Source organism: Lontra canadensis, unplaced genomic scaffold (assembly GCF_010015895.1).
Source record: "Lontra canadensis isolate GAN:19392208 unplaced genomic scaffold, GSC_riverotter_1.0 scaffold159, whole genome shotgun sequence".
NCBI classification, from domain to species: Eukaryota; Metazoa; Chordata; class Mammalia; order Carnivora; family Mustelidae; genus Lontra; species Lontra canadensis.
In genome coordinates, this window is record NW_022631153.1 from 838,870 (window position 1) to 862,527 (window position 23,658).

Here is a 23,658-nt window from a genome sequence, read left to right on the forward strand (position 1 = left end):
ATGTCATTTTCTTATTGCCCACCTTCAGTCATGACAACCTACTCTTACTGGAATTTTCAGAATAGCAACTGCACATTTTTATAAACGTTCATGATTTTTTACTGAAGTAGTACTATTTGACAAAGCGTCTATTATTGATCATTATCATTAGTATGTTATTATCATTCTTCTTCAAGAATTCTTCTCAGAATGAATAGTAAACGGGGGACAAAAACCCCACTTGGAAGACCTCCACTTAGAGCTCTGGCAACGCCCCTGAGGTTGGGTCCTCCAAGGAGAGCAGGAATTCAGCTTTCCCTCCTGCGCAACCACGCTTCCCAGGCCCGACGCTCCAGGAGCCGGCCGAGCGCCCCGCGCCCACCCTTCCCGCCCGGGGGAGCGCACGCCCGCGAGGGCCCGCGCTCCCCCAGGCCGCTAACCCACCACGCGGCGCAGCGGCCGGACACCGCCTAGCCAGAGGGCTGGCGCGCGCAGCCGGGACTGTCCGGACGCGGGGCGGACCGCTCAGGGGAGGGAGGAGGCGGCACCGCCCTGCCCCGCGCCCCGCCCCCGGCGCGGCTACACAGAGGGGCGCCCACGTGCCCAGCCCGCCTTCTGCAGCGCAGCGGCCCGGGCGCTCCTCTCCGCGCAGATCAGCGAGGCGGCGGCAGCTCCTTCAGCCTCCCGGAGCAGCTGGCCCCCGACACGCTCCAGCCGCTCGCCCACCACCGCCCCCTCGGCGCGGCCTTAGCACTGCCCCAGTAAGTTGCCAAGTGTGCCGCCACGCGGAGGGGCCGCCGGCGAGGGGCGGCCTGCGCGGGAGGGGAAAGGGCTGGGCGGGGGCGCGGAGGGCCGCGTCCGGCTGCGCGCAGCTGCCCCGAGGCCGCGCTGCCGCGACTCGGAAACCGACAGCCTCGGGGCGGCGGGAGGGGGTGCCGCCGCGGACCTCTGTGTCGGCGGTCTGCGCCTCGCCCGGGCCAGCCCCGTGCAGCCGCGTGTGCCCCAAGGCATCGGGGTCCGCGGCAGCGGCGAGGGTCGCGGCGACTGGGAGACGGCGGGCACTTCTTGCGGGAGCCGTTGAGGCGCTCTTGTCCGGGGGGGGCGGCCCTGGGCACCCATCTCCGGGGGCGCAAACCCGCTCTCCCCCGCCCCCGTTCTGCGCACTGACGGGTCCCTGAAGTCGCCTTCCAGAGATTCTTGGTTTAAATGTAGAACAGCGCTTGGAGCTGTGGAAGCCTTTCTCGTCCTAGACCTGACCGGGACGGGTAGGACAGATCAAATGTTGTGATGTGTGTTTGGGGGTTCTTGAAAGTAATGGGTGCAGTTTTAAACACGTTTGAGAGGGGCTGTATATACCCTTTTAAGCCTCTTCCATGCAGTCTTCAGCTTCGAACGCGAAATGCCATTCTTGATGCTTTAGGCGATCCCAAGTCCGTCGCCTTAGGATATCCATTCCTCCGGAGAACTTTCCCACATGCACGGAAGCGTATAACCCAGTCCAGGGAGTAAGGTCTTCAGAGGCGGTGTCTTCAAGATATTTAAAAATACGCACACGAGTCCTGCGCGTCTTTGCAAGTGGAATCAGTGCCTAGATTTCAGGAGTAAAAAGGTTCAACCTATTCAAACTTGCATACATTTATGCAGAACTGCCTCCAAAACGATTTCGTTGACTTTTAGGACTGGTCGCAGGTTCAGAAGCCTTCATCCTTTTAATGAGGGGATATCGTCAGATTTTATTCAGATAGAGCTCTCTGAATGTTGGCGGGGGCTGGCATGTCAAGTGAGTGTGTATGTGACCTCTGACTTGATACTTTTGCACTCTTGCCCCAGCCAGTCCTTAAAATTTCAGTCGCCTCTTTCCCCCGTAAACTTTTATAATAATTATCGCTCCAGGAAATTGTAAGCAATTGTGTTTTTGCTCTTTTTCTAAGGGATGTGCAAATAAGAATAATTTAAGTGTATACATTCTGATAGCTGCTTTTTCCCTTGTAAATTAACTCCTTTTTTCTTTCAATTGCACTAAAGCTTGAAATGAAATGATCTTTTGGTGCAGAAGCAAATATGCATTTTTAATTTTTTTCCTTTACTAAAAAGTTCCTAGTTAGCTACTCTGGGTTAACCCTGGGAGGCCGCATTATTTATTAGGATTTTTTTTTTTTTCCCAGTTTTCTCCCTTGCCTTCACTTGGTTTCCACATTGTGCCTGACTGGGGAATGTCATTTACCTTAAGGCATTTTAATCTTTAAGGGTGTGCCATGGCCTTGGAGATCAGAGTAAAACTCTGCCTGATATCCCCTGGGATTCAGTTTGCAGAATCTTTGGCCTCTTTAACATGTTGTCGGCAAAGCCCTTTTGATTCCAAAATCTCTAATCATTATCAGTGGACTTAGAGTCTGTTAAAGAGAATTAGAGGCTGGGAGGGGAGTCAAGGTAGCTATCGGTGTTTGAAAAGTCTGAGAATACTCTGGAGTTTTTCATCTTACATTCTCATAGATGTATTTTTTAAGATTTTCTTGATTTATTTGTCAGGGAGGAAGAGAGAGAGGGAGGGAAAGAGCACAAGCAGGGGGAGTTGCAGGCAGAGGGAGAAGCAGGCTCCCTGCTGAGCAAGGAGCCCAATGTAGGACTAGATCCCAGGACCCTGGGATCATGACCTGAGCCAAAGGCAGCCGCTTAACTGACTGAGCCTTTTTTGGTTTTTGTTTTTGAACATTTGTGCCTGAAGAATTTTCAAGGTCTTGCTTTCCGCCACACATCTGCTCATCTTTGCAGAGTGGGAAAGTGCATGGTCTCTATTCTGCATGGCCCACCTTTTGTTGTACTGCCTTAAAGTTCTTACCGCTTCTTTTGGCTCTTCTGGCCAGACCTGAGCCCTCATCTCTGGCTGTTTCTGCTCTTTTCAGCCTGCTTTTTCAAAGGGACTCTCTTCCATAGTTTTCCTTCGGTGAATTCTCTGTTTAGCCTAGTTTCTATCTTCCCTTCTGTTTTATTTGCTTGCTACTCCACATATCCCTAGCTATATACCAACAGTAGTATTTTTTTAAAGTGTTCAGGGCCATCTGCTGGTTTTAATTTGATGCCCTTCAGTGACCGACTTTCAGAATAGAATATTGAAAACATCCTATGTGACTGGTTGTTTTACTTTCCCAAGCGTGATATGAACACATTGATTTTTAAGGACTGGGTTCCTGTAGACCAGTTACTGGATGTCAGAACAAAAGTGACATTTCCAATTGGATATATTTCTGAACGTTCACATATTTAGTACTGTGTGCCTCATTTGAATATTTTGTCATCCAACTGAATATTAAAAAACTCAGCTAACTGTAGGATTTCCCTTATTGGTAGAACTCATTTAAATGGTTTGGAAAATCTATGTGGTTAACTCATTTCTATACCATTAATCTGAGTTTATAAAACCATACCGATAAAGCCTTGATTAAAGAAACCTAATGAAACATTCTTTCCATTGTCTTCTGTTTTAATAACTTTTCATTCTATTGCCTAACACAATGTTGACACAACACATGCTCAGTATGTCTTATTGTTGAGTGAATCCCTACTGATTTCAATAATTTGAGAAAGGGTCTTATGTTCAAATATATATTTGAATATATATTCCTTCATTGAAAATTACTGGGTCCCTACTCGGTTCTAGGCATCGGACCACCTAAAGTAATGTGTGGCTCCAATTTTGGAAGGATTCTTCAGCTAGTTTACATTTGGGAAACCCTTCATTGATGGATTGATGAGTAGTTATTTTGTTGTTGTAATTTTATATAAAGTAACAATACCAGTAAACAGATGATTTGAGTACCATGTACACTAGAAAGCAAGAATACACTCTCTCATATGTGGAGAGGGTGCTTCTTACTGTTCCATCATCAAAAGCACTTATGCTTGACATTTTTGTCTTTGACCGGTAGTTATATATTTGTCCTGATTCTTACATATTCTTTTGCTTGCCTTTTTGGCTGTTGTTTTAGAAGTGGTGTTTGTGGCTGTGGAAATGTTGTAGATGCCATTGACAAAACCAAACCAACAGCTGGGGGTTCATTTCCACCAGCTCTCAGCGGTCGGCCAGGTTCTCAGTAGCTCAGTTAAGATAATCAGAACATGATTTATCTATTAATTTTTCTTGTCCAACTTAATAAACATAAGTTAATCTGTGGAAACACAGAGTGCACTATTGTTTTTCTTGGGCTTACGAACTCTTAAACTTTACATGTTTCTGGGAATGGCCTCTGCTGCCGTGAGTTAACCTTCTCATTGGTAAGTGCCATTAGTATTGACTTTTAAGATTTGAGTTAAAGCAGTTTTTGTTTAAAAGGCTGGATTTAAATAGGTGGGTTGCATCTCTTGGTTCCTATTTAGAATTTTACGCTGGATCTCTCTATTCAGGGAAATCTGTGGTTCCGGTTTTCTGCGTGTGTATGGACATACGTTGTTGAAACTCTTGGGGAGTTCTTACATCCAAGATGGAATCATCAGGCTACAGCGTCCTATGTGATGATTTCATTCTGCATGTGTTATTAATTTGATTTTATGCTTCTTTCCATCCCCCTTCAAAAAATAAAATAAATAAAAACAAAACCCCTACTTTCCTGGTGCCATATTAGTACCTCTCTTTGTGAGCCAATCTGGGTCTCGGCTGAGACAGATGATATAAGAACATTCCTTAACCTTTCTTTTAGGAGTTTAAAAAAAAAAAAGCCCTATGTTGTATTCATTTTTGGAATATTTTGTGAACAATATACAGCAAAGAATTTTTATGTCCCTTGTTGATTCTTACTAGCTTTTCCCACAGTTCTGGGGAAAATTCTTTTCTTTCCTTAACCCAGTCTGGCTTCAGGAAGCCTCCCTAGGTCTTTATACAATTATACGTAATACAATCCTGTTTATGCCATCAAAGCCTCCTTCCTAGTGAGCCTAGTGATCATGGTGGAGAGAGCTTCATGTCACAGGAATGCTGAATGATGCTGTAATTAAGAAGCTCTCATTTTATTCTACTTTTGCCCCTCCCCCACTTTTTTTTTTAGTTCAGATTTTAAGATAAGTGGACGTGTTCTACTGAAAAATAAATGCTCATCTCTTCAAAACAATTAAGAAAGAAAGTACACGTGAAACTTTATTTTTCATTATTTTACTTCTGTGTAGACCAAAAAATGGTATAGGAGTTGGTATTTTGATCATTAGAGATAAAGATTGGTTGGTTAGGGTCTTTTTTTGCCTTGACTCTGGGTATCTAGCTGTTATATGGGTAAACGATGATAATGATGATAGTCACTAGTGAAATAAGGGAGAGTGGAGGTAAGCGATAGTGGAACTAACTGATTGTGTGTTGAAACTTACGGGAAAAAAATGGGGTCTCTTTGCATGTTCAGCCTTAGTTTTGTACATTCAATGCATGCTGAAGGCAGATTTTCAGAACGCGATTCGCTTTCTACTTTTAAAAATCACACTACGATCTCTAGAATTTGAAATATATCTGAGTGGTAGGAATGGGAAATCATCTCTGTATCATATGGAGAGTTTATTTTCCCAAAGCATGTGGGTTATGTTCCCTCCCTCTCCCCATTCCTGCTGTCTGGTTTCCAAAAGAAGGTATGCATTTGGTGGAAACAACTAGATTTTTTTTTATGAAACTAATATGCAAAATTTACCGCAACTCATATGCAGAATTTATAGTGTTTAGCAGTTGTGTGTGCATCCAAGTTACTGAACATTGTTTCGATACTTGAGGATTGCCTTGGAATAGGAAATACGGCTTTGTCATTTTTTATTCTAAGAATATCTTATGAGAGAATCTATTTGGAGTATTCCATGAAAACAGCAGTTAGTTAATCCATTTTGGATGTGTATGTGTTGTGTGTATTTACTGCCCAGATCTGGAATACATTGTATATATTTACTGCCCAGATCTGGAGTCCGTAGAGAAGCAAAAAATAAATAACTTGGCTCCTATTCTCTGGGCGTTGATCACCCAGTGAAGGAGTTAACAAGCAATCATACGATGGAAAGGGAATGATAAAGCTGCCAGTTGAGTGACACAAATAGCTGAAGGTATCAGGACAAGAGATAACCATCTATTCTAAACTTTACTTTTTTAAAAAAAGTATGTGTTGTGTTTCTGACATTGACTAAATGCCCACCCAATTCAGGTATTATCATCATTACAGTTACTGTCATTGCTGTTAAAGCCAATCTTCCTTCTCTAGTTGCTCTTTGGTAAAACTTGAATCACTTGGACTTGAATTTGGCTGAATAGTTATTCACCAAAATATGCATTTGGGAGTGCAATAATACTTATTATTAGTCTGGCAAAATTGTTTACCATTTATCACCCCAGACTTCTGGTAAATTATGTTTAACTGTAAATTCAGAAGAAATGTTAAAACACATTAGGAGATTATATTTTAGATGGAAATCTTGAAGAATAAAGCCATTCCAAAAGTGCAATCAAATTAAGAACATGAAATTATTTTAATATCTCACTCTAACAGTTGAGTTCTTACATTAGGCTAGCATGGCACATTTTTGCAAATGTAATGAGTTTAAAATCCCATAAAGAGACTCTCAACAATGGAAAGATCACAAGAGGTCTTCATCCATCCTCTCATTACTGCTTCTTGCACAGAACATCCGCTCAAGACCAGGAAAGCAGTCCGTGTCTCCACTTGAGTGACAGTTACAATATTTGCTTTCAGCTTGCAATGGACAAGGGATGGACAAAAAGTGCTGATGACTTGTCTATCCCACATTAGAGAGGAAAGAGCTAATTTGTTAGAAGAAAGCACATTTAGTTTAGTGTCCTACCGTTGACCTAGTAGAAGAAAAAAAATATTTTATTTAAAATTTTATTTTAAAGATTTTATTTATTTGACATAGAGAGATCACAAGTAGGCAGAGAGGCAGGCAGAGAGAGAGAGGGAAGCAGGTGATGAGCAGAGGGCCCAATGCAGGGCTTGGTCCCAGGACCCTGAGATCATGACCTGAGCTGAAGGCAGAGGCTTAACCCACTGAGCCACCCAGGCACCCTAGAAAAGAAAATATTTTAAAGAGACTATAAAACCCAAACTATATTTCAGTTCCTGTCAGAGTTCTTGGGTGGTGCACAGAAGGTCTCCATGAAGACACGGAGCCAAGTGCTACATTTTCACCTTCCAGGTTTCAAGGTTCTTGAGAATATACCATTAAAAACAAAAATGAAAACACCTGATGATTGTTCCTGAGAGGGGGTGGGGATAAGAAGGACTGGTAATTAATTTACATTTTAGTTTACGAAGACAAATCTTATTAAAAATCTCTTCACACACACACAAAAGATCACTTCACGAGGTTTTTGTTTACTGGACCTTAGGTGCTAAGAATTACATTAATCCTAATTATTCATTTGTAGCATACTGTTGTCATGCCATTACTGATTGGTTCATGTCTGACCAATAAATATTCTAAGTTCTTGGGTTTGATGGTGAGTGGATATTCATTGTATTATTATTTTAAAATACTCTATGAATAGAAAAACCTTAAATTTCTCCTAAATAAATTAGCAAATAAAAGTCTTTGCAAACGTCTTGAATTGTTCCTTCAAGTAGGGAACGTTTGTATTAAATGAAGTTTTCCCCTTTCATTCAGAAGGGCAGCTTTCTTTAGAGAGTGACTCTTTTTTTCCTCTTGAAATTCACTTTGTGTTCAGTTCTGTATTGTTCCTGGTCTCTTGAAGCAGAGGAGATACTTCTTACTACTTTCTCATGGGGCTCATAGTCTACAAAGATGTTTGCAACTCCATAAAAATCTAAATGAAAACTTGCTGATAGTTTGTATCAACTTAGGTGTGGCTTCCTCTGGGAAAATCCTGTGCCCAATAAATTCAGGCTAGTCTGCGTAGATTTTTGTTTTTTAAAAAGATTTTATTTATTTATTAGATAGAGAGAGATCACAAGTAGCCCCTCCCCCCCCCAGGGAAGCAGGCTCCCTGCTGAGCAGAGAGCAGATGCAGGGTTTCATCCCAGGAGTCTGAGATCATGACCTGAGCCGAAGGCAAAGGCTTAACCTACTGAGCCATTTTGATGACCATATTAAACAACACAATTGTACATTTGTGTTTGAATCCAACATCAAGTTTTAAGGGGTTTCTTTAATTCTGTTGTTCCTTGAGCAGTTGATTGGAAGGATCCAGGGGTGAGATTTGACACTCCATCCTGAGGGCTCCTTAACACTCTGAACTGTCTTGGCCATGTTAGGAATCTAACTCTTTTTTTCCCCCAGGGCAGTGTATGCATGAAAATCAAGTCCTTTTGGCTGTGGCTAAGCAAGCAAAGTGAGATCGCTAGTTCAGGTTTGACCTGTTGCATTGTCATGTTGCATTGTCAGGTTTGACGGCGTGCGTGGCCCTAGACTTAATCTGAAGGAGTGAAAAGAATCATCCAAGCCCAAAACCTACTGAGAGTTCACTTTGTTCATCACCTAAAACAAACAACACGGCTGAGTTTTTCAGTGCATTTCAGCTTAGAGTAAAGATTGAGTGCCCACTCTGTGCCCTGAGGATGTGCCTTATGAATGAGATGCTCTGGTGGCTCACAGTTTAAGCACTATGGAACTCAATGGCATTCAGAGTTACTTCCCTACCAAAGCTTCTCCTCTTTGGCTTCTCAATGTATACGACAAATGTACATGAACTTTTTTAAAGGGAAGATAGCAGAATCATTTAATATATTCATGTAATCATAGTAGAATCATCTTAATATTTATAACTTGAGGTCCTTGCTATTGGAGCAGTCTCTGAAATTTAACTCTCCAGCTCTTAAAAGATTGGACAAGTGAATCAAATGGGAGAATAAAGAGATTTAGGTTGGAAAGGAAAGGTTGCATTGACTTACTGTCTTTTTAGTGGAAGGTTTCATGACAAGTTTCGTACAATTTGGATCAACTGTCTTTGAACAAATAGTACTTACAGTTTTTTGATAGAGAAGGAGTCCCTCCTTCTGTCCATTCTGATTATGTTTATGTTTTCATGGGAAAAAGAAGAACCACACATGAAAAATACAAATGCCCCCCTTAATTTCTATATTGTATCTGGCAGTTTAAGCTGTTCTGAATTCATACCTAGGGTTTTAGGATCCCACAGGATGAGAATCCTGTGATCCAGAAGCCATTTCAAATCCTTGGGAAAGTATCTTAGGAGAGGATGTTTTAGGGTAGGGTGGGGCCTTCTTGGGTCATACATCCTTTATTCTTGCTGGTCGAGGGCTGCTCATGGCCTCCATGGAGGAGCTGAGAAAAGGCTCAGAGGTAAGTGTGGCTCCAGTTAAATGCTGTGACAGTAACCCACTGAAGACCATTCTCATTTGTGCCATCATGGAAGCAGTTGCCTGGCATCAAAGGAACACTTAGGATATCAGTTATCTCCAGCATCAACATCTGTCTTCCACATTCTCAGATCTACAGATTTCTGTGTCCGGCTATGGACCAGGAAATAGATTTGATTCTAAACTTAACTGAGACCACTTTAACTAAATAGTTGTAAATATATACATAAACAGGAAGGAAAAAAATAATGCATAAGAATAGTCAGTGCCCTCTTTTCCCATCTAAAATCAGAGCATCTTTAGAGAGACATTTGAAATCTGACAATGTCTCAGTGTCAGTCTGGTGTGGATTTTCTTACAGAAAGCTCTGGAAGTTAAAAAAGGTACAGTTTAATGGAACTAACAAAGTCATGCTGAATTCAAGAGTGACTAGAAAGCAGCCTTGCAGATGCTTAATAATGTGCCTAATGAAGAACAAGATTTTAAAGTGGATTTCTCTACTGAAATTCTTGTCTTTCACAAAACTTGATAAGTGTTTACAATTTGTAATGTTTTGTTGCAAGGAGCTCTCTTTAAGTACATTACGTTGGTGCCATTGTGGTTGTGTAGGTGGAGTAGGACTTGTGTATGCAGTATTCATCAAGAAAAGAGCACAAAGCACATTTGCATGCCATTAAGAAGCAACAGTGGGTGTTGATAAAATTTGTAGTACTAGAGCTTTGAAAACAGATCTTGGGTGGGTGCCTGTTTTAAACTCTCCTGAGAAACAATTTCACCTTTAAAACCAAAATCACTCTTTTGTTAGATGATAAGACATGCAGAAGGCTTGGTATCCCATAAATTTGGTTCTACCGCTGGAAAAAATGTTGTGATAGCTGGTTTTGTATTCCAAATCCTAAACTCAACAATATGTTGAAAAACTGTCCTGTGGATAATTCGTGCAGTTTCTAAGTTCTTGGCAGTATGTATATGTCAGCCAAACATCATGATAGACCAGTTTGGAAGACAAGGAGGTAAACTCCTGAGAACAACATTTTAGACCTCTCTTTTTATAGGTTAAGAAATTGAGATCTTCAGAGGTATAACTTATCTGAAGTTGGAGAGCTAGGCCCAGAGTCAAGAATTGATTTCAAGATTTTGATGTAGCAAAAGCACTGATTTATATCAGACTGTTCTGCTTCTGAAAGCAAATCAGAATCATAATATACCAGATATGTGGTAGGAATTTTATAAAGCACAACTTTAGCGTAATTTTAAAAAATTTCTTGGACATTAACATTTGAATAAGATATTTTCATGTAGTGACACTCTTACGATGTGAACAATTTTTTTAATGGCTTGCTTTTCAAAAAAAAAAAAAAAAAAGGAAAAATGTAATCTTAACCTGAAAATAAAATGACTTTAAATGTGGGTTCTAAGCAATCTAAAGTCATTAGGATTTAAACCTCCTCAGTGATGCTTTTAAGCAAGTAAGTTCTGTTTGGAGTGCTGTTGTGCTATCTGGAAAAAGAGGGGAAAAAGCTATTTGATTTTTTTTTTTTTTTTTTTTTTACTTTTCCTGATTATCGTAGGTAACAGATGGTTTGCACTTAGTTCAGTGAGCCAAACAAAGAGCAGACTTTGCATAAAATTTCTGTTGATAGTGCATTTTATCTCACTGAAATAGGCTGTGTGAACCTTCTGAATAATGAACAGCATATTTACATTATTCTGGTCGTTTTTGCTGCAGAGTTCAAAATAAACGTGAAGGATAAACCTAGCATTGCCACTTTAAAAGTTATACAATATTTAAAGTATTTTTTAATTTTTACTACAGTGCAAACTCTAGGCATGTTTCATGCCTGACTACTTTCAAAACTGATAAATTGCTCCAGTGACTGGAAACTGCAGGCACTTTGATCTCATTGCACGACATTGGAATAATAGTAACTTAATGTTTTTAAGGATTTGAAATCTTAAGGCCTCGAGAACCCCATCATTTCTCTAATCCCCCAATTTTGAAATTATTTAGTACGGTTGCTAATGTTTGACTTTCTGTTGATTGACCAGCCCCTTCATAGTTGTTGCTTAACTCTTGTGGGACGTCAAAAGGTGGAGGTGCCAGTGGCGGGAGGCAGGTGGGATGATGTGGCTGCCTCGGGGTGACTTGGCGAGTGGGGAGGCAGACAGCAGCTGCAGCTGGTGCAAGTGGTAATTGAAAGCTCAGTTGAAAACTTGACTTCGTCATGCACAATTTTAATACATGACCCACTAGACCAGGGGAACTGGTAAAGTTAAACCATATAATTTCACTTATAACTTTGTATGCATGAATCAGAATTCAGGCCGTTTTCAAGAAGTGGAAGAAAACTGCTCGTCTTATTGAACCAAGTGTAGTTTCTGTTGCACGACATAAAAGGTGAAAAAAGAATGCAAGAATCCAGGGCACCTGGGTGGCTCAGTGGGTTAAGCCTCTGCCTTCGGCTCAGGTCATGATCCCAGGGTCCTGGGATTGAGCCCCACATCAGGCTCTCTGCTCAGTGGGGAGCCTGCTTCCCCCTCTCTCTCTTCCTACTTGTGATCTCTCTCTGTCAAATAAATAAATAAAATCTTTTAAAAAAGTGCGAGAATTGTTATTCTTTTTTTTTTTTGCCCCCAACAAAATGTTGTACGTAGACTAGTGTTTCAAGGTAGAGAAAGTAATTTTTCTCCAGTGTTCACTTCAAACTAGACTGAAATTATTTCCGGAATTGAATTTTCCGTGCCTTTGAAGGCATCAAATACAGCATTGCTGGTGTTAATAAATCACGAGATTTTTAGGCTCAGAAGATGCCTGTCCCATTTCATTCCAAGCAGAATTATGCCTAATTATTCCACATAGATGTATGTATCATGGAAGAGAGAGCTGGAGATTGTGTGTGCAGACTTCTACAGAAAAGTCAGAATTTCCTAACTGGTAACATAAATGATGATTTTTACATATTTAAAACAATAAAATGCTGAGAATATTTATAGCTGTAGAAAAAAAATCCACATTTTCTCTTTCTTAATTCCCAGTAAATGCTGATTTTTTCCAACTCTATTTCAGTATTTAGAAAAAGAGGGGCTTAGAGCATCAGAAGAATCCTTAAACTCCTTTCTTGCTCTAGAAGAAAAATGGCAAGTAGACTGTTGCTACTTATTATCCCCTAGGTTTTCCCATCAAGAGCTTCTTGGTGTCTTTTCTGACCATATCCAGATAAAATGCCACTCAGATGTTAGAGACCCTGTTAGGTAGCTGGGATGTACTGGGGAGGAGGGGCAGGGGCCGCTGTAGCTGCTTAAGATAATTCAGCTTGTAATCAAGGATGCATTTACAGCAGGCTCCAGGTTTTCTCCTCTCCCCCACTCCTCTCAGTCCCCTTGTCCTCTTTCCTTCATCCCTCTCCTTCCCCCCTCCCCATCTTGGTCTCCTTTTCCTCCTCCCTGTCCTCTTCCTCCCCCTCCTCCCCTTTCATTCCCTTTGCCCTTCCCCTCCTTGTCTTTATCCCCTTGTCCTCTTTCCTTTTCCATCTTCCTCCTCCCCCTCCCTTACCATTCTTCTTTTAGTTGGAAGTGAATGGGCGATCTGTCTAGTTAAACCTGAGCCTAGCGCTCAGCAGAGCCTCAGTTGTCAAGGCTGAACTCCTTTGTAGACCATGCTCTGGGTGTCATCCTTAACTGGCTGCTGCTGTCCTYGGAACATGGGTTGTGTTTTCTCCTTTGGATAAGGTCAGCCTTGAAGAGCGTTGTTACGAGCACTGGCAGAGACTTTGGGGAGAACACTATTGTGTGGGGAAACCAGCATCACTTCCCTCCTCCCCCTCATTCTCTTCCTATACTCCCTTTCCCTCAAGCCTGACTTTAAATGCTAACTTTAGGATAATGGGCAAACTTTTCAAAGCATAAAAATGAACAGTGAATATAGGGAGGGTAATTGTGTAACTTTTAAAGAAAAATCTGCATCTTTATCCATTTATAGCCTCCCTTTAACTTTGCGTGGAAGAGCACCTTGTAGTTATTCCAAAAAAAAAAAAAAAAGAAAGAAAAGGCAAATGTGTTTTCTCAAGAAGTTCCCCTGTGAGTCATCACTTTTAGTTATTGCTTTTCCAAATAAATGGAGCTAGTTTATGACCTGAATTAGAGTAACATAGTTACTGCTTTTGAAAATCCTGTTAGTACCAGTTACTACATTTGTTATTGTTGTTCAGGGGATACAGTTCAGTGAATTAGGTTTATATTCAAGTAATACCTGTCTCGAAAGCCTTAATCAACATATGTTTTAAAAATTATTACATTTAAACGACATCTCCTGGCAGAACATAGTTTAGATCAGCTTTTTCAATGGCAACAACCATTTTATATGATCTTGCTGCTAGGGGTACTAAATTGGGGTTTTTACGAAGCCCAAACAGCAACCTGTCATTGAAAAAATTTCCCATTTACAACAGACTCTGAAAGCTAAAACTGAGAGAGTTGGAATCTCTACTAGGGCCACTTCTTGACAAACTGGGACCTGTGGAACCAACAACGGACAGCATTAGTTAGCATTTCTAACCAAATGAAATCTTTAGCTCATTGACACAAAGAAAACCTTGTAAGCTTTATAATTTCATTTTTTGTTTGTTTGTTTTAAAACATGTGGCCACTCAGTAGTTACGGAATGCCCACCAAGGGCAGAACTTTTTTGTGTACTTAGACACAGACACAAATTTAAAAAGGGACATGTTCTTTGAGCCCTTAACACTAACACTCCAGGTCAATATTACTAGTATCTCTATACCCAAAACAGGGTAACAAATGACATGGCTTTTTTTCTAAACCATAGGGACATATACTCCAATATCTATCATTAAAAAATAGAACCCAGGGTGCCAGGTTGGCTCAGTTGGTTGAGCATCTGACTCCTGGTTTTGGCTCAGGTCATGATTCCAGGGTTGTAAGACCAGCCGGCGTTGGGCTCTACACTCAGCGAGGAGTCTGCTTGGGATTCCCCCTCCTCTTTCTCTGCCCCTCCCCCCACACTTGTTCACGCTCTTCTCTCTGTCTTTCTCTCTCGCTCTCAAATAAAAAATATAGAATCCCAAGTTGTTCTGGAATAAACTATATGTAGACTTTCTGAACACTCCTAAAGTCTTTTTTTTTTCTTCAAAAACATTTTTTTAAATTATGTTGAAATACACATAGCATAAAATTTATTGCCTTCATCATTTTTAAGTGTACATTTCAGTACTGTTCATTCACGTTGTTGTATAACCAATCTCTATAACTTTTTCATTTTTTAAAACTAAACTCTGTACCCATTGACAACTTATTTTTCCTCTCCTCTCAATCCCAGATAATCATCATTCTATGGATTTGACTACTGTAGATACCTCATATAAATGGAATCAGAGAGTATATGTCTCTTTGTGACTGGTTTATTCAGTTAGCATAATGCCTGCCAGGCCCATCCCTGTTGTAATATGTGTTGGAATATCCCTTTTTTAAGGCTGAATAATATTCCATTGTGTGATTAGACCACATTTTGTTTATTCATTCATTTGACAAGAACCCTTGTCAAAGGGTTCTTAGATTGATTCCATCTTTTGGCCATTGTGAATAATGTTGCTATGAACATGGATGTGCAAATATCTTTTTGAGTCCCTGTTTTCAGTTCTTTTGAGTATAGGCTCAGAAATGGAATTTTGGATCATATGGTTATTTTATTTCTAAATTTTTTAAAGAATCACTATACTGTTTTCCATAGTGGCCAAACCATTTAAACCATTTTACATTCCCACCAACAGTGCCCAAGGATTATAATTTCTCCACATGCTAGTCAACACATACTATTATCTTTTTTTTTTTTTTTTTTTTTTTAGCAGCCATCTGACCAGGTGTTAAAGTACTTTTATAGTTGCAAATTGTCTCTGAACTAACTAACTAAATAAAATTAAAATCAAATGTTTTACTTTCACTCACACAAAAAGAAGTTTAAAATGTTGCCTGGTTATTTTTCTAAGATTTAAAAAGTTTCCATTGATTCCCAGGATCAGTTGCCTTTTGTATACATCTATGTAATAGCATAGGTCGATAAAGTTTTGAGCTTATCTCAACCCACAAATAGCGTGTAAATATCAAGGATGTACATGCTCCTCTCTTAAAGGATTACTTGGGAGCAAAAGCCCTTCTTCACATTCATGAAGCTTCCTTAGACCTCACAGAGGCTCCCACTGATTTGGTTCCAGTTCCCTTGGGTCCAGGTATGTAACGCAAATGAATGAAACCAGTTAGTGCAACATAGTAAGGTATATGGTGAACCAGAGAGCAATCTTTTAAAAATACCACCTGCACTAAAACATAGGTTGGGAGTTGGGAGGAATGGCTGATAAGGAACCCAGCAGAGTCCCTGACACTGTGAAAAGAGTGTGGCATGAAAACGCAGCCCAGGAAAAAACCCTCTTTTTACTCTAGCTCTCTTTAAATATGCCAGAACACACTGTACATAAAGCATTCCAAATATCTTTTCCCCTCCCAAAAATGCACGTGGAAAAGAAGTTGGGAAATATGTAGCAGCGGCTGCGGCAACTGACTCCTTGCTTAAACTTTTAAGTTTTCCAGATTTCCCTCTCCTCTTAAAGCTATTCTGAGTGGGAACAAAACTCAGTTTTGCCTGGGGGGAATGTCTTTTCCCTACTTCTTAGTCTCTGTATTCATCTCTTAGGCTAGCTTTACTATCCTTTCATTGAGCCGAAAATGTGGTCTCGTGAAGATGATCAAGTAAAGCCTCATCTTCCAGCAGATGCTACTTTTTCAAAGTCATGAATCACAACTACCTTAAGTCTTGGAAGTATAACAGTAATGAAGATAAAGGCAATGGAGACTCTGATAAATTTTACTGCAATGAGAAAGATAAAATCTGTTCGTTGTGAGATCTGAATATTCTGGTGTTTAGCATTGTCGTTGTCTGGGCCAAAAAAGTAAAATGATAGAGTTTTTTTTTCTTCTTCTTCTTCTTCCTGGTCTTGTAGGACATTGCTGTTTGCAGGGACATTGGTGGAGCCAGGACCTGCTGTTGTGAATTAAATATTCTCTACAGGGGAATGGGGAAAGAAAGAGGAATCACAGTTGCTAGCCCGAAAATAGACTTGTTGCATCAGGTGAACCTTTAAACTTGAGAACTGTTTACCGAATCAATATTTATTTGATCTGAATAACAGATATGTAGTGGTGTAATACCCCTTGACACTTTTCCAAAGTCATCACTATTATGAGCACATACCTTTTGGGTTTTTTTGTTTTCTAGTCACTGTGCACTTAGATGATTGCCATGTTTTTGAGGAGGGTGAAGATGAGGATGTTGATTGAGATGGCAGATTTTTTGGCAATATGGACTTTGGTGTAAATTGTCTACCTACAATCTTGACTGCTGGTTTATACTCATGCAGAGAATCATGAAAAATGTAGGTTATTTCAGCCATAAAAAAGAAATCCTATCATTAAATCAGAGAATCTGAGTTGGCAGATACCTTAGCTAATATCCAGAAACCTGGTTCTGCGAATTTCTGAATCATTCTGAATCACCTGTCCTCTGTTTAAAATAAATGGCAGAAATCTGACACCTTTATTGGTAGGCAGCTTCTTATGGGTAGAAACACTCTTAATTAGGGAGGTCTGCATTTTATTGGGTCAATATTTTAGTCTTCTTTGTATTATATCCTTTATTTGGAGTTTTGTGTCCTGTGTAATATGGATAGTATTACTGTCTTGCGTACACATTGCCATTCACATATCTGAAGAAAGTTATCGTTTCTAAGTCTTTTCCTTCCCCCAAGAGTGAAGAGAAGCTAAATGTAGAACTAGTACCAATTTATTTTTCATAAGTTCTTTGCTTTTTGCCAGACACATTTCTTGTGTATTTAATCCTTGTAGCAGTTCTGTTTCAAAGATGGAAAGATGGAGACTCCGGGCTCATGGCTGGTAACTCTTAGGCTTATAGGCTGGGCTAAGAGGAGGGTTGTCTCTGGGCCCCAGTTCTATCCCTGCCTTTTGTACCCAAAAACTTGCTGCTGCTTTCATTGCTCAAGTGGTGACATGGTTTCTGGACCCCTCACCATATCCTGGTCATTCTTTACTGGACGTACTTGGTCAACATTTAAGAAAAAGATAGTGGCAATCATCCATTCAGGAATTATGTGAGTATCTACTATGTACCAGGCACTCTAAGTATTTGGAATACAGCAGTGAACAAAGCAGTCCAATGAAATCTCTGCCCTTGTGAAGCTTCCATGTTGTGAGGGTTTACATGGAGGCTGAGGCCCCAGCCGCATAACCAGTACCCAAGAGGAGTTTGAAACTGGAGACCACAGAGTTAGAGCAGATGCTCTGTGCCACTAAGGAGTTAAGTGGGAATTCTATGTAAAATGTTAAATGGTGTGTCAAATACGTATCTTACATCTCTGCTCATTTCCCCCTTTTCATCCCTCCAGACAGATTCCTTCTGTGGATTTAAAAAAATAATGTTGACTCCTACTGAATTACAACAGTTAATTCCCAGGCATAGAACGAAGCCACAGAAAAACTTTTGGTAATAGAAGGGAAAGGTGCTTGATATTATCAGAGGCCATTTGGAATAAAATCTAAACAAAATAAAAACATGAAAAATGTGATTTATAATAACAAAAGACTTCATTTGTTTTGAAATAATGTTTTGAATTTAGAAATATGGGGAGAATAGAGAATATTAGCTATTTGAGAACCCAAGACATGGGTGAAGAATGAACTAGATAAATTATAAAATTAATATGGTGTTTCAGAAAATGTTGTATTTTTTTTAAGATTTTATTTATTTTTTTGACAGACAGAGATCACAGGTAGGCAGAGAGAGAGAGGAAGGGAAGCAGGCTCCCTGCTGAGCAGAGAGCCTGATGCGGGGCTCGACCCCAGGACCCCGGGATCAGACCCAGGCCGAAGGCAGAAGCTTTAACCCACTGAGCCACCCAGGTGCCCCGAAAATGTTGTATGCTTTACTAGAAGCAGTAAAATCCCCAATTTTTTTTTATTGCAAGAAGCCTTCTTAGGTCACTGGAGGTTTTTGTAGCTAGAAGAAATGAGTTTTAATATATGTTAACATTTTAATGAAAACATAACTTATGATGCTTATTTGTTCTTCCTGGTTCCTAAAACTTTTCCTCCATTGCTGATATTTTAATAATTCTTATACTTTCAGTCTTAAGATGGTAGTGGTTCATGAGTTCGGAGGGTGACACTCTATTGGCGATAAATCCCAAAGTGATTTGCACATATTTTTGGCAACATCTTAATGACAACCTTCAGATTGTCTTTTTTTCATCATTTGGGTGTTAGATGGGCTGCCAGGAGCATGGGAACAGTCAGAATTCAGCACTTTTCTTTGACTTAGAGGAATGGGCATGGATGTTGGAGCTACACAAACTTAGGTTCAAATCTGGCTCTGAGAGATCTTAGGCAAGTGTCTGAACATCTCTGAGCAGCAGTTGTCCCATCTGATGGAGAGGCAGTGCTTGCCCTGAGGTGGTTATGACGGATGTCAGGCACCCAGATCCTAATGGAAGAGCTGTGCATGACCCCCACTATGCTTTTTTATTTTCATATCTCAAAGCCTATGGTAAAATGAACCCCCCCCTTTTAACTGTTTTTGGTTTGGTTTTTTTTTCCTCCCTAGTGGATAGTCTCAAATATGTATTCTTTTTCTCTTCCTTTTTGTTTGCTACACAACCTCCAGGAGGTTATCCTACAACTCCATCGACCCTGGGTTCCTCCTCTGCATGCTATATTGAGCTTAATGAGGTCACCATTAGCAAACACTGGCTTTTACCCAAGCTGTGGGGACAAGTTTCTTTCCTTAAGGCACACTCTGGATAGTGTTTCAGCTCAGTTTAGAACGTGTGCTTCATAACTGGACTATTTATTGGCAGAGAACTGCCTCTGCTTCACCTTCTGGGATATGCTGGTTAGCACTTCACTTCTCAAACCACTCTTTCCTCAATCCCGCCCTCATCCTGGGAAACTGTCGGCTCTGGCAGAAATGTAAACTTTGTGCTTGTCTCGTTAGATGGTGCAGACCAGCCAAAAACTTCCAAGGGCTGCCATGAGAGAGAAACATTAGCAAAATAGAGGAAGAAAAGGAGAAGGTGTTCATTTTTTGTTGTTATTTCTTAAATTGTGAGGCTTTATGACATCGCTCCTAAATGCTCCCATTATGCTTTGTTATGGAGAGTCAGGCAGACTTGATTTTGTGTGCGGACTTTGGTAGGTACTGGCTAGTATTTACCTCTCTATTTATCTCATCTATGAAGTAAGGATAGTGATAGTACCTACCTCATAGGGGTATTGGGCAATTTGGTTGGGCTAATACATGCAACACACTTAGCCCAGCGGCTGAAACCTAGAATGCCCTTGATAAATGTGAGCGTCAGTACAAGCAGCAAAAGTAAAAGTAGTAGAGGTGATCCACTTGCATACACTTTATGAACGTGTCTCATTCTAGGAACTTATCAGGACCCTTCTCAAATGTTATTTGTTATTATTGTTGTTGTTTGTTTGTTTGTTTTTAGAGGGAGTGTGTGCAAATGGGGCAGGGGGAGGGACAGAGAGAGAGAGAGAACCTTAAGCAAACTCCACGTTCAGCACAGAGACCTGTGCAGGACTCAGTCTCCCGATCCTGAGATCATGACTGGAGCTGAAATCAAGAGTTGGATGCTGAACCGACTAAGCCACCCAGGTGTCCCAAGACACTTCTTCAATTTTAAGTTGATGATTGAATTCTCTTTAAGAAGTATCAACATGCTTACTGCCCTTTTCTTTTCCCATTTTAATTGCCAGTTGCTCACTCTGAACCCTGTTCCTTCCAGCTCTGTGCCCCCAGATCAGGCTCCACTGTGGATGGAGTTACTGGGCTCTTCTTTTGCCTCCGACACTACCTTATATGTAGGTGCGTGTTGCCCATTGCTTTTTGCCTCCCTCAGCTTTGCCTCGAACCCCCAGACCCTTTCCCCCCCCTGCTACTGCATCTTGTCCCCCTCATTTACATTAAGGTCACTTATATACAGAAGATGAGAGTTTCTCCAGGTCTTCTGAGCAAGAGTGGTCAGGTTCCTAAAAGAAGTGTTCACATTCAGCTTGCTAAACTGACTCTTTCTGACTGCTTAAAATATTCTCTACTTTGACTTCTCCATAAAGCCTTCCAGACTGACCCAAGAAGAGTACTCTGCTTCTTCTTCTGTGGACCCTGGTAGTGGATCCAGTCTACCATGACTGCCTACCAGTAGCACATGTCATAGAATGAAGCATCTTATTCCTCAGCAATGAATTGGGGAAAATAAGAGTGTTCTGTAAAAAGGAATTATTATTGATTACCATACTGAAACACATATCTTCAATCTGTATTTTGTTTTGAATACTATTTGGTATTGATTTTAGAATTGGCGCCATTTTGAAACTTTGAAAAGCGACAAATGAGTTTTAAATCTTAAAACAGATTATGTGTAACAAATAGCAAATGTATTTTAGGGGAGAATCACCAAAGGTAGACAGTTTCTTACTATGGCATACATTTCATCAACTATTTCAAAGCAGAGTCCTAGCGAGTTTAGAGATACATGGAAAATGTATTTTTGTTTATAATAATATATGTATATGTAAAATCTTTAATTCTTTCAATTAAAAAATGTCAGTACTTCTTCAACACAGAAATTGTTAAAATTTTAAAAAATGTTAAACAGTTAAAAATAGTTTAGTATATTTTTCAGTTAAGAGGATGTGTGGTACATTCCGAAGGGGTTATATGAAGATACATAGAACAAAGTTTCTGCCCAGCAGGTTTATCAAATGTGTATGTGCTGAGGAAAGTGATAAGCCAAATACATATGGTGCTCTAGTCTAGGGCATAGGTGTTGAATGCCATATCCAGAGAGGTGCTGACAGGATATATAGTCCAAAAGGACTCCTCAAAGAGAGATCACTTCCACTTGTGGGGATTAAGAGAAAGTTTCTTGAAGAAGGTAGGATTTGAAAAAGACTTAGAAAGAGAAGGACATCTGGAAAGGATATCCAGTAGCAGGAAATGAGATTAAGAAGATGTTCTTTTTCTTGGCAGGGAAACAGCATAAGCAAAGGACTCTGAAAAGTATAGGACCTATTGGCAAAATAGCACATAACTCGCCTTGATGAACTAAGGTGGGATGGAAGAAGGGGGCAGGGGAAAGAAAGAAGGAAAGAAGAGGAATACTAGTAATAGCTCACATTTACTAAGTACATACTATGTGCTAGGCACTGTTTTAAGCACTTTACTTGTATACGCTGATTTAATCATAAAGAGGATAAGGCTCATAGAAATATAGATTGGGTTCACAGTTTGGGCTTTGGGGAGAAAAGATGTTTGTATTTGATGGGCAGTGAGGTGTATGAATTGCCCCAAGGAGTAACTGAGCTCCTGTGATGAGTTGAGGCTACGGGAATGAGAATTATGCTCACTAATGTTTTAAATTGAGGTAATTGGGCATAATTGGGAAGTCCCAGGAGCAGTAGTGTTAGTATTTTTATATTTACAGATTTCCAAGTCTTCAAAGAAAGAGGAGATCTTTTTAAATAGAGTAGCATGTTTATTTCATATTCCAGTATTGATTTGTGACTACAGAGCTGCTACGTAAAAAAAGTTTCTAAGTGTCTTGAAAGCAAATACAATCTGTTACCTGTTTTAAAGTCACTTAAAATTTTAACCTCAAGCTAAAATGTGTCTGAAATGACCTTTGTGAACCTACTTCAGGCTTAAGCATAGTACCATAATGATATTAACTGTCACCGATTTGCTGATGTTATTACTTAGGCTAATATATATGTAAAGTAACTACATCTTTTTTTCTATTAGTCATTTTTTGTTGTCCTTGAGCCTTTTTAGGGTACTTGCCTTTGAGGAAAAATATATTTAAAATACAATACTGTATATTTTGATAGAGGGAGGTCAAACGACGTGTTTTTATTTCAGAAAAATGGAAGGAAAGCCTCACAGAGTTTAGGCAACGTTTGGCATACTTCAGCTGTGCTTTTCCCACGCGTGCACGTGCACGCACGCACACCCACACCCGTGCTTGTAAATGGCCTGTGTTTGTTCTTTGTGATTGGTGGGAAGGGGACAGTGTAGGACTGGAAGAATTTACATCAGGTTCATTTGGCAGAGTTCTGATAGTTCCTTGATAGTTAATTCTAGGCACACTGTTTCTATCTTGTTAGTGTGTGTGAACTTCTTGGCTAAGGAACCACTGTGGGAGAGTTTGGCTGTCTTATCCATAGCAGATTGCCATCTTTTGAGGGCCTCTGGACTCCTGCTCCTCGGCCAGACCTTGCTGTGAGGACGGCCATGGCAGGACCCAGCCCAGACGTTGTGCCGGGAGCCCTAGCGATGGGCTCTTCCCTGGAAGAAGTGGCGCTGGGCTGTGGCCTCTTTTTGGCTTCTTGGCAGCAAGTCCTTCGTTAGCATGAGTGCTGGGATGTGCTTGGCTAGGGAGGAAAACCCAAAGCAAAGCCTTGAAGAAAGCCCAACTCCTCTTTTGTGGCCATGGCCAGAAGGATACATTGTTAGCCTGCCGCCTTCCTTGTAAAAGGAAGAAATCAAACCCGAATGTGAAGGCAAGTTTCTTAACGCTTTCCTCCCCCACTTTAAAGTTTCCTGTCAAGCAGCTTCCTTCTTAGGGAGCTAGGACCCAGTGGGCTGTGTCCAGAAAATTGTATTTGGAATTTCTTTTAACTGAAGTTCTCTTAACAGAAGCTGCAGAATATCAGACTGTGCTTTAAAGACAGGTTTCTTCAGCAACATTAGCTCTTCCAGGCAAGAAGACAAGAATGATCCAGACTATACTTGAGGCCCCAGAGACTGAAAACCCTACTGGCTCCAGTGAAACAAGGCTGAGTATGCGTACAGGGACCTGAGCGTGCCATACACTCATTGGTACCACCTGGTAAATGGCTGAGAAGAGAGACTGGAGAGGATTCTTGACTATATTTTATCAGTTTTCTCAGATGACCTAATAGAAATTGTTGTTTTTCTCCCCATCTCCCCAGTTTTCACCTGGGCATATATATATGAATAACCAAAATAAAGACTAGGTTCTTAGCCTCCCTTGAAGCATTGAATTAATCCTAGCTAATATCAAGTAAGGATAAGTGTCTTTCGTGACTTTTTCAAGTATATATTTTTTAAAATTATTTTTATTAACATATAATGTATTATTTGCCCCAGGGGAACAGGTCTGTGAATTGTCGGGCTTATATACTTCATAGCGCTCACCATAGCACCATGCCCTCCCCAGTGTCCATAACCCAACCACCCTCTCCACACCGCCCCTTCGCCCAGCAA

General features: G+C 40.5%; 1 protein-coding gene across 2 annotated transcripts in view; it reads left to right on the forward strand.

The window, feature by feature from the left end:
• The first annotated feature begins 587 nt into the window (after window positions 1–587).
• SLC7A2 (solute carrier family 7 member 2) overlaps window positions 588–23,658 on the forward strand; it is a 65,860-nt gene continuing 42,789 nt past the window's right edge. Inside the window, exon 1 of one of the 2 annotated variants that reach the window (XM_032844905.1) lies at window positions 588–740. The gene's annotated coding sequence lies outside the window, so the exon portion shown is untranslated. The remainder of the gene's footprint in view (window positions 741–23,658) is intronic. The other variant, XM_032844908.1, reaches the window with a different exon arrangement.